Below are 10,593 nucleotides of genomic sequence, written 5' to 3'. Positions count from 1 at the left end.
CTTCACTCATTACCAGATTCCTTTGGGCGTATAGACTCATTACCATGCTTTATTAAACGGGCTCTCCACTGTTGATTGCCTCTCTGGAGGACTGATGAATAGATGGGGATTTGAAAAATTCAGCTTCTTGGGTTCTACCATCCCAGTAATTGGAAGGAAATAGTATATAGAAATATATTCCCGGGGCTCTGGATGACTCAGTCGGTTAAGCTGTCAACTCTTGATTTCAGTTCAGATTGTGATCTTGCCATTCTCAAGATGGAGCCCTGAGTTGGGCTCTGCTTGGGATTCTCTCTCTCTCCATTTCTCTGTGCCCCTCCCAATGCTCATGTTCTCTCTTTCTCACTCAAAATAAATAAACTTAAAAAGAAAAGAAATATATTCACATTGATCAGACTTAAGTAAACTGGAAACTGGTACATTCATATTTTTGTTTTAAATAACACTTTCTCTGGGTCCATTTTATATGTTAAACATAGATGTGTGACTAAATAAAAAAGAAAGAAATTATAGGGATGTATAGCAAATAGAGGCCAGGCCATTTTTGGAGATGGCTTTTATAAGAGCATTTAAAAAATATGCAGCTGGGGTGCCTGGGTGGCTCAGTCAGTCGAGCATGTGACTCATGATTTTGGCTGAGGACATGATCTCACAGTTGTGAGATTGAGCCCCACATCTGGCTCTGGACTGACTATGGAGCATGCTTGTTATACTCTATCTGTCCCTCCCTCCCTCTCTCAAAATAAATAAATCTTAAAAAATAAAAATAAAAAATAAAAATATGTAGTTGATGTCAATGACTTAAAGTTGTTACCACAAAGAAAAATAAATTTAATATATTTAATATAAAAGCCCCATTTTATTTGAAAATTTATTAATATTTTTAAATTAGCTGATTCTTTAGACTTCTAACATAAATAAGAAATGGCATGGATAAGACACCGAGTATGTATCATTGGAAAACAAGCATTTTTGTTTTGAAAAAGTACTATATAACACGCTAGATTTCCTTATCTTCATCTTGTTAGTCAGGGCTCAATGAATAAAAGAGAAACTCATCTAAGTATTTTAATAAGAAAGGGACTTCCAGGGTTCCTGTGTGGCTCAGTTGGTTGTGTCCAACTCTTGATCTTGGCTCAGGGCATGATTTCATAGTTCATGGAATAGAGCCCCATGTCCGGTTCTGCACCAATAGTGTGGAGCCTGCTTGGAATTCTCTTTCTACCCCTCTCCCACTCATGCTGTCTCAAAATAAATACATAAACATTTTGAAAAATAAGAAAGGAACTTAATTATGGGAATTTGAGGTTTCCCAAATCCTTGAAAGGCTTGGGGCTGCCTGAATGACTTCCACTACCCTGCAACATAGATGAGTTAGGGACATCTCTATCTTTGGGGAGTCAGGAATCCACAATTAGCAATACCGAGTCCAAGAGACTACTAGGATAATTGTTCTGTTAGAAAGCCAGCATCAGAGCTTGTGGCCAGCACTGCTACAACTGCCTCTTAATTCCCAGTCAAAACTGGACACTGCAGTGAATTGTAGAAAGACCCTGTAACTCCATGACCTTGCCTGCCAGCAGAGTACAGGTCAGCAGCAGCAGGAAGATGGCCTCATTACTTTTGTCCTGATACCCTGCCACAAAATCAAATTAGAGCCAGAACTCTAATCGTAAGGGAATCAGGAGATCAAGAGTTTAGCCTTCCATCTTCTGCTGTTTAGCCTTCCATCTTCTGCTAGTTAGCCATATCTAACTACTATCTTCTTCCTTAAATCACCTAGCTCACGCCTACCTTTCCTCTTTCATCTTTGACACTGTTGAGACTGTTGCGGGGTTGTCAAGCACAATGGCCAAGAAAGAATTCTTGAGACATTTTCGGGTGCAACTTAGTAAGGCCATCTAAGCAGCACGAGGACAGGACCCATGGGCAGAAAGAGCTGCACTTCTGCTGTATGAAGCTGGTGGTTATGTGCTTAGTACTCAAGGTGGAGGGGACGTACAGGGAGTATTAGATCATGTTTTCTTTGAATTTCTATTCGTAAATAACTACTTTAGTAAGATTCCTCTGGTGCTTATCATTCAGTTTGATACTAACTATTGGTGAGATATACAGGCAGTCATGAGATCCTTTAATGTAGCAACCAATGCGTATTTGATCCTTATTGAAATTATGTAGGCTATAGGTCAGCCTTCTAGGCTAAAGGCAAGCATTTTTCTGCTTCCATCCCTCATCAAGACCATGCTTCTCCTCCTACTCCCTCATCCCCCACATGCACTTTCACACTCACATGTTTACTACTTGTTCCCCTTTCCACTTGCCATATCCTTCAAAGGTCAGGTAACAGGTCCCCTCCACAGTGAACCCCCTGCTGAAGTCTCTCTTCAGCAGACTCAACTGTTTCTTTCTCTAGCTCCTATAACATTTTGTGCACTTATTGTTAGTATATAAGTTCACACTATAATTTGTTATTTCCTTTCTACCAGACTGAACCATTCGGACTCAACGTCTAGTCCAGTGCCCACTTCATGTAATGTCTGAGTAGTGTCTGTCTGATTGGATAGGGGACCCAAATGTGGAGTGACCATTGAGTGGAAGCCAGTGGCATGGGCAGTGAAAGAATTCACTTGATGCAGAACAAAGGAGGTAGATTACTGAATACACCGCAAGGGAGCAGCGGGCAGGGCAGCAGAGAGGTTGTCAGCAACAAGGCAGTGGGTGGGGGCCATTTTCAAAGGCAGAAGAGAAGGAGGTAAGGCAACATAAGGAATTCTCTCTTTTTTGGTAACTGTGCCTGATTTTAAGTAGCCCATTGATCAGATGGGGCCTATAGGTATTTTGAGGTGGAGCACCTGATTGGCCTGTCTGTATTCAGTCAGGTAACCACTTGTAGGCCCTTACATTCCATTGCTCAAGCCTGTTTGCCTACAGGCAGCCTCTACAGATCGACAATGACAAATATCTGGCATTTAGGCGGAGGTCTCATCTTCAGTAGCTTCTTTCTGCTGAATGATGAGTGTATAGACATCCCTACCTAAAGTTGTTGGTCCATCAGGGGTTCTGTGAAGTTATGGAGAGGACCCTCTGATGGTATGGGCTGGAATTCCTGTTGAACCATCATTCATATACGGAATTGTTGGATTCTAGAAGAAACAAATTTAACAAAAGAGATTAAAGAGAGGGGGACCAATAATGAGGAGCATGAGTATTGAGGCCAGGAGTCCTAAGAAGGGAAGGAGTCAGGATAGCCATGAACAGGTTTCTTTCCAAAACCATCCTTGTTATTGCATGGTCCCAGAAGGAAGTAGCTAAAAGAAGGTTACAATGAGAAAGGCAAAGCTTAGCTCAAAAAGGGGTCATGATTGTATTGTGAGAGCAAAATAGTAAGGGGCAAACAGTTCCAGGTAAGTTATAATTTCTGAACGAGTAAATTTAGAGATCCTCCTGAAGGGAAAGGTCGAGAATGAAGTCTTGGAATTGGGAAGGAGAAATCGTGAGTTTCAGAAGGAAAGAATCCCGGGAGTTTTTCTAAGATAATATCATAGAATGATTAAATGCAAGAGAGTGGGGATTAGCAAGGGGCCAGATTTATGGGCCTCTAGGTCTCTGTGTGTGTATCACCTGAGTCTTGTTTGAGTAACAGGCATAGATCTCCAGTTGTTCACAACTGTACTTGGCAGAGGGCTCCTCATCTGGGGCTGGGATGCTCTTGATTCTGGAAAGATGGATCCAGGGGGAGAAGACATGAAGTTTTATCGCTGTTGGGAGTGATCAAGAGAACCTGATAGGGCCTGATCCAGACAGGTTTGAGTGGCTTTTTGTCCTGTGAAAGAGTCTTAAGGTATACCCAATCTCCGGATATAAGTTTTAGATGTATGTTACCTAAGAAAAGAGGGGTCAGATTTTGGACTGTACCTGTTTGGTGGTCAGTTCGTCCTAGGGATATAACATACAGTATAATTAGAATAACAAGAATTAAAAGAAACCCAACTAAGCTGACAAATCTTCCTCTAGTCCAGGAGTTTAACCAATCATTAAAGTAAAAAGAGGGATAATTTAAAGCACCAATTTGAGTATCCATGTCAGTTAGAAATCCAGAAATATTTTTGTGGTAATCTGGACTATATATATATATAACCCTCTGTTTTAATAAAGCATAGGTTCCTCTTTGAGCTGCAGTCAGGATATCAAGGGCCATTCAGTCTGGAGGGCTATCTTTTGGATTTGTGAGTGACTGCCTGATGACCTTAGTTAAAGGTAGCTGTATGCTTGGCTAAAGCCTCTACTGGTAATTTACATCTCTGGAGGCTAAGGGATTAAACCATCAAGAAGCCCTCTCTGCTTGATGTCTAGCCTTAACAATATCCTAATTAAGAGGAATCACTGACAAGTGGGAGAAGACTTGTCTGGGGATATGGGCATCCCCAAGTGCATTATCCAATCCAATCTTAAGGTAAGTGGGGCCATCCATTGTTTCCCTAAATCCATAGTTAATCCCATGGGGTGGGGTATGCTCTGGATTTTAAGGAACTATTTTGTCATCCCAGACACAGAATTGGTCAAGGTGATAGTTGAGTTATACAATTGACAGGAAATCCATTCCATTTTCCAGATGTTCAAATAAGCAAATGTCCATGGGATCCTCTTATTATTCCCATAGGAAATCAAGCATGAAGATTGTCTAGACATGAGCTATGGTGGTGATTTCTCTGAAGTTTCCCCTAAATTGTCTATCTTAGGCAGAAAATAAGCATTCCAGGACTATCTAATTCCAGAACTAGAATTTAACATTTGAAAAGGTGTTTTATTGAAACATAATTTTTTCTTTAAAATCACCTTTATTTACAGAGATAGCCAAATTAAGACTAATTTGTTTGAAAAACAAGTCCAGTTCTAACAAATGTGGCCAAATTTTTTACATAAACTCAGCAAGAATAGTGATTGATTACACAGATGTTCTAAAATCTGTTTTGTTGGAACTTTTCATAAGAAATCTAGATTGGGGGCGCCTGGGTGGCTTAGTCGGTTAAGCGTCCGACTTTCGCTTAGGTCATGATCTCGCGGTTCGTGGGTTCGAGCCCCACGTCGGGCTCTGTGCTGACTGCCAGCTCAGAGCCTGGAGCCTGTTTCAGAGTCTGTGACTCCCTCTCTCTCTGACCCTCCCCTGCTCATGCTGTCTCTCTCTCTCTCTCCTAGAAATAAATAAAAATATTAAAAAAAAAAAAGAAATCTAGATTGAACTTTTAGTAGCCTCTGTAGGTCACCCACATACTTGTCAGACATGCTGGCGATTCCTGGAGGTTTGGGTGAGTTTCTTTTCTTGAAGTCTCCAAATATCCTGAGGTCCCTGCACCTGCCAGGAAGTGACATTCTTTACTCACCTGGTAAGGCTGCTGGGAACTCTGTAAGCAAATTATCAGGCCAACATTTCCAATGGGCTTTATGGCTCCATGTTTCATAAAGTCAACCTTAGTCCCTTAAAGCTGGTTGGTCATATCAGAGTCCATGCAAGTCTCTCTCAAAAATGACATTCCAGTCAAAGTCTTGTTAAAATAACCAATGATGTCCTGTTGCAAGAACAGATTCCTATTGAACTTATGCAAATAACTATGATTGTCAAGGAAAAAAGAATACTCACTGAGTTTCTGAATTCAGAGAAAAGTTAAATGCTCAATTGGTTCACAAATGAATACTTTATCACATTTCTGTAAGTCACACATATCTTAAGAGAAAGTTCCCTTAATCTAGAAGAGCAAACCCTAGAGAGCCAGCAATGTTTCAAATAAATGTCACAAAAACTAGAATTCTTAGTCAGTTTGAACACAGCTTTAGTTAGTTTTAATTTCCAAAAGTCTTATTCATTTTATTGCTTTAATAATCAGGGGCACCTGGGTGGCTCAGTTGGTTAAGCAGCCGACTTTGGCTCAGGTTATGATCTCAAGGTTCGTTGAGTTTGAGCCCCATGTCCAGCTCTGTGCTGACAGCTAGCTCAGCCTGGAGTCTGCTTCTGATTCTGTGTCTTTCTCTCTCTCTGACCCTCCCCTGATCACACTGTCTCTCTCTCTCAATGAAATAAATCGAAAAACATTTTTAAAAAGTTTTAAATAAATGTTAAAAAAATTTATTAATCAGAATATCAGAACATAACATAACAAGTAAACAAGCCCAGAACATAGAACATAACAAGTAAACAAGCCTAATTAATCAAAGCGACTTTGTTTACAATTTAAGTCTCAGGGAAGTTTGTTAAAAAATCTCAGAAAAGCACAAGACTAAGTAGGATTACAGCTAATCAAAGACCTGATAAAGACAAAACATAGAAACTGGTTTTTCTGGGTAGATTAAAAAAAAACCTTTGTTTACATTTTCTTATCAAGAGCAGACCAACAATCCAAGAAAGCTTTTATTAACAGAAAGAAAGCAGCATTTCAATCTTATACCAGTGCACTTTTAAAATCCATTCATTTCTTGGGGCACCTGGGTGGCTCAGTTAAGCGTCCAACTTTGGCTCAAGTCATGATGTTGCAGTCTGTGAGTTCGAGCCCTGTGTCTGGCTCTGTGCTGATGGCTCAGAGCCTGGAGCCTGCTTTGGGTTCTGTGTCCCCCCCTCCCCCACCCTTCCCCCTCTTGCACTCTGTCTCTCTCTCTCAAAGATAAACAAACATTAAAAAGTAAAGTCCATTCATCTCAATCTTAGTCTGTCCTGACCATGCGTAAAATTCCTTTCCAAAGACTTCCCTTCATAAACCTTCTACAATTCTTGACATTCAGATTTTTGTCAGAAGCCATTTCTCTGCAGTCTCATTTTAGAACAAAATTACTTTCTTTTACCTTCAACAAAAATGTATTCCTATTCCTTATATCTGTCTTACACATCTCCTATTTTCCTACATACAGAGTTACTTCCCTTATTTCCATCAGTCTAATTATTTAGCAGAATTTTAACTCTTAGAAAATTTTAGTCTCCAGTGAAAACTAGTAACCAATTGTGAACTATTACATCAGAATTCTGTGGATGGAAAATTTATGAATCAACCAAACACAAAGCATTTTTTCCAGCAGACTGGAATATCCTTAGTTTTTATGCAATAAGATGTCAAAAGCAGATAAACGTTATGTTTCGTAATCAATGCTTTAGCATTCCATCCTATTTGGAAAAGACCTAGATGGCCAATGAATTCATTCAATTTATCATTTAAGCAAACTTTAAAGTTTCAGGTTACCAGACACTTTGAAATCTATCTGAACAATTACCCATGAAAACTTGAGAGAGACACACTACCTATCATTTTAAGTCATCTTTTCCGCTAACAAATTCCAACAGAGATCATGAGCTTATTTAACCTTCAGCAAACTTTGGTAGAATAAAAGTTTCAGTTAGCTTAAATACCTAATTATATTCCACCTGGGTCGACTTAAAAGTCAATCCGTTTGTTCCCCATTGCCAATTTCTACCTGGGGCACCTGTGGAGAAATCTGAAGTGGGTGGTGTTAAGTCCAAGGGGGTACTCTTTGCTCATAGAAAGCAAGGGGAGGGAGTCCAAGATGCAGGAGGCACCAAAGATGGTGTAAGAGCAGATTTGCTGGCCACACCCAAGGTGGTGCAGAAATAGGAGGAGGGGAAGGGAAGAGGCTGAAGAGGTGAGGTGCTGCCTGAGGGCAGAGAAATAGGACTCCCGGTTCTAAAGCTTGTAAGCTTGGACAAAAGAGCAGACGCCATGTTGTTTTTTTGTTTTTCTTTTTTTTTCCTCATCAACAAGTGAAAATGGATAGTCCATGCTGGGCCAGAGAAGACAGAGAGCTTCCCCAAAACAAAACTGGCAGCTGCTTGGCAATATTTCTTAAACTCCCCTTCTAAGGCAGACTAAGCACAGTTGATGTCAGATATCATAGCCATTAACATGGGAAATGAATGAGGGGGAAGTTGCCAGATACAGCAAGAGTACCCTGGGTCTACCAAGAGGAGGAACAGAGAGTCAGTGGCAAATATGTCAGGAGGTGTCCGGTCAGCAGCCAAACGCATTCTGCAAGAGGCACCTAGGTCGAGGTCCTGATTCAGGGTCATGAAATCAAGCAAGACACATATGGGACTTCTGATCATTTGGAGTTTCAGCGAAAGAGACCAAGCTAGAAAATAGTATTATAAGAAAGAGTTCCATGGGAGGGCCATACCTCTTGACCTAGGAGTTTGTAGTGAGGCCCGGAAACATCCTCAGGCCTTGGGGTCAAGTTTGATCTAACTTTTAAGAACATAACCCGAAATTGAGTGGAAAGGAAGAGAGGGGGTTTATCCCATACTGGGAAAGACCGGCTGCCGATTTCCAAAAGGGCATCCCAACCAAATGGAATGGAGCTCCGACTTGTGGTCACAATTTCAGTCGGGTTGTCCTGCTGACCTGAAAAAGGACCGGACCTAATACAAGGTGACTGACTCTTCTGGTGGTGTCCCACCACAGAGAGGAGTTGCGGCCAATATGGGGCGACTGACACTTTTTGGGGTCGCTGCACATAGAAGGCGACCGATTCTGTTGGGGCATCCCGAGTTGGGTGGTCCCACCAAGAGTGTCGCAGCAAATTGCCTAGCACTTTCTGTCGGGGTGTCCCCTGGCAACAGGGAGAGCCAGACACTGGTTAGGCCAGACCGTCAGGGAAAGGAGTAGCACTCACCACTCAGACGCATAGCGTAGGAACACGTTTGTCCAGGGATCAAGACGGCAGCCGGCTCCGCAGGAACAAAGCGAAAGAAGGCTAAGAGTTAACCGGCGTCAGGAAAGGGGCCCAACCAAATCTGCAAGCTATGCGGATGCACCCTGGGCGAACTGCCAATGGTGCCGGACTTTGGGAACAGACCTCGGGGGACACAGTGAGAAAGCAGAGGAAAGGGGTCCTTTGCCCTCACAGGTGAAGACAGTCCGACCTGCTCGCCCTCAGACCTTTAGACCACACCCCGGAGCCGCCCCGGCGGGAGGACTTCAAAGTTGTCTGGGAAGTACTGGGTCTAGGGCGCCGGAGGGCCAAAAAGAGAAAGGAGGGGGAGGGAAGGATCCCTGCAAAGGGCAAAAGGGGAAATCCCTCACCCTTTTAGTCAAGGGTCGTCAAACTGGTTCCCCTTTGGGCCTTTGGAGCCTCACCGAGGAGGAAGTAACCTTGGCAGGAAGTCGTCAGTTCCCAGACGAGAGGAAATCCAGAGAATTCCTGCAGAGTCTGGGGAGAGTCCCAGACTGGCAAAAGCTCCTTGGGCAGTGTTCCCCCAAGCCTGTGGGGGTGGGGGTGGGGCATAAACTCTTTAAGCCTCAACCCTTGATTTCGGCTCCAGTCCTGATCTCAGGGTTCATGAGGTGGAGCTGCACCGGGAGCTCCCTGCTCGGGATTCTCTCTCCCTTTGTCTTTGCCACTACCACCCCCACCCCCAACTTTTGCGCCTGCGCACTCGCTCTGTCTCAAGATAAATATTTAGGGAAAAAAAAGTCCTAAGTTCCTTTCCTAAACTATACTTTGTCAGGAAAGGGATTGGGAAGGGTCTTGATTTTTCACCTGCCAACTGGAAAACTTTCCTCTTCCATCCACCTTGTACCCAGGAATTGCTGAAACGAAGGTCAGTGTATTTAGTACCCTATTGCCATAATAAAACAATGGCCGTCAGAGATCTATTCATATTGTTACAAGTACAGACTTGAATTACCTAAGAAATTTTACATACAATTGCCATTCTGACCTTCAAGTTTTGCAATAAAATAAATGCTGAAAGCTTAGATTGTGCTTTTAAGAAATGCCTGAATAATTCTATGCTTGACTAATCAAAGGAGAAATTTGCTTGTCTAGTCTTAAATTCCAGAGTGAAGTTACTTCTTTTAATTCACATGTATGCTTTTATTGTGTCCACAAACCTATAGTGTAATAAATGAATTTTGCTCAGTCATGGTTTTTAAAATTTACTTTTAAATTTTTTCGACTACTCATTTTGAAAAACCTTCCGACTTATGAAAAAGGTGCAAAAAAATAATATGAAGAATTATCATCTACTCTTTATCCAGCGTACAGATGTTAACATTTTATATAACCACAGTACCATTTTCAAGCAGGAAATTATTTTGACAATACTACCTAATAACCTATAGACCTTTCAAATTTTGTCATGTCCTACTAATGTATATTTTTTTCTGCTTAAGTTCCAACTCCAGATCCTGCATTGCATTTAGCTTTCACGATTTATTAGTCTTTAAACTTAAAAAAAAATCTTCAATTTTTCTTTGTTTCATGACTTTGACTCTTTGGAGGGTAGTGGTCAGTTAGAATGTTGCTCAATTTGGATTTGTCTGTTTTTTCCTCATGATTACATTCAGATGACACATTTTGGGTAAGAATATCACAGAAGTGAAATTGTGCCTCTCAATGTACATGTTTGATGTGTCCCATCACTGGTGATGCTAATCACTTAAGGTGGCATCTGCCAGATTTTAATCACTGGAAAGTTACTGTCTTCCCTTTGAAACTGATAAGCATCTAATGAAGTGACACTTTGAAACTATGTAAATATTTCGCTTTTCATCATACTTTTGCCCACTCATTTTAGGGTCCGTTAACCCTAAAATA

Source organism: Hyaena hyaena, unplaced genomic scaffold (assembly GCF_003009895.1).
Source record: "Hyaena hyaena isolate Hyena2069 unplaced genomic scaffold, ASM300989v1 scaffold_112, whole genome shotgun sequence".
NCBI classification, from domain to species: Eukaryota; Metazoa; Chordata; class Mammalia; order Carnivora; family Hyaenidae; genus Hyaena; species Hyaena hyaena.
The sequence above is the reverse complement of the archived record's forward strand: the minus strand, read 5'-3'. Positions refer to the sequence as shown.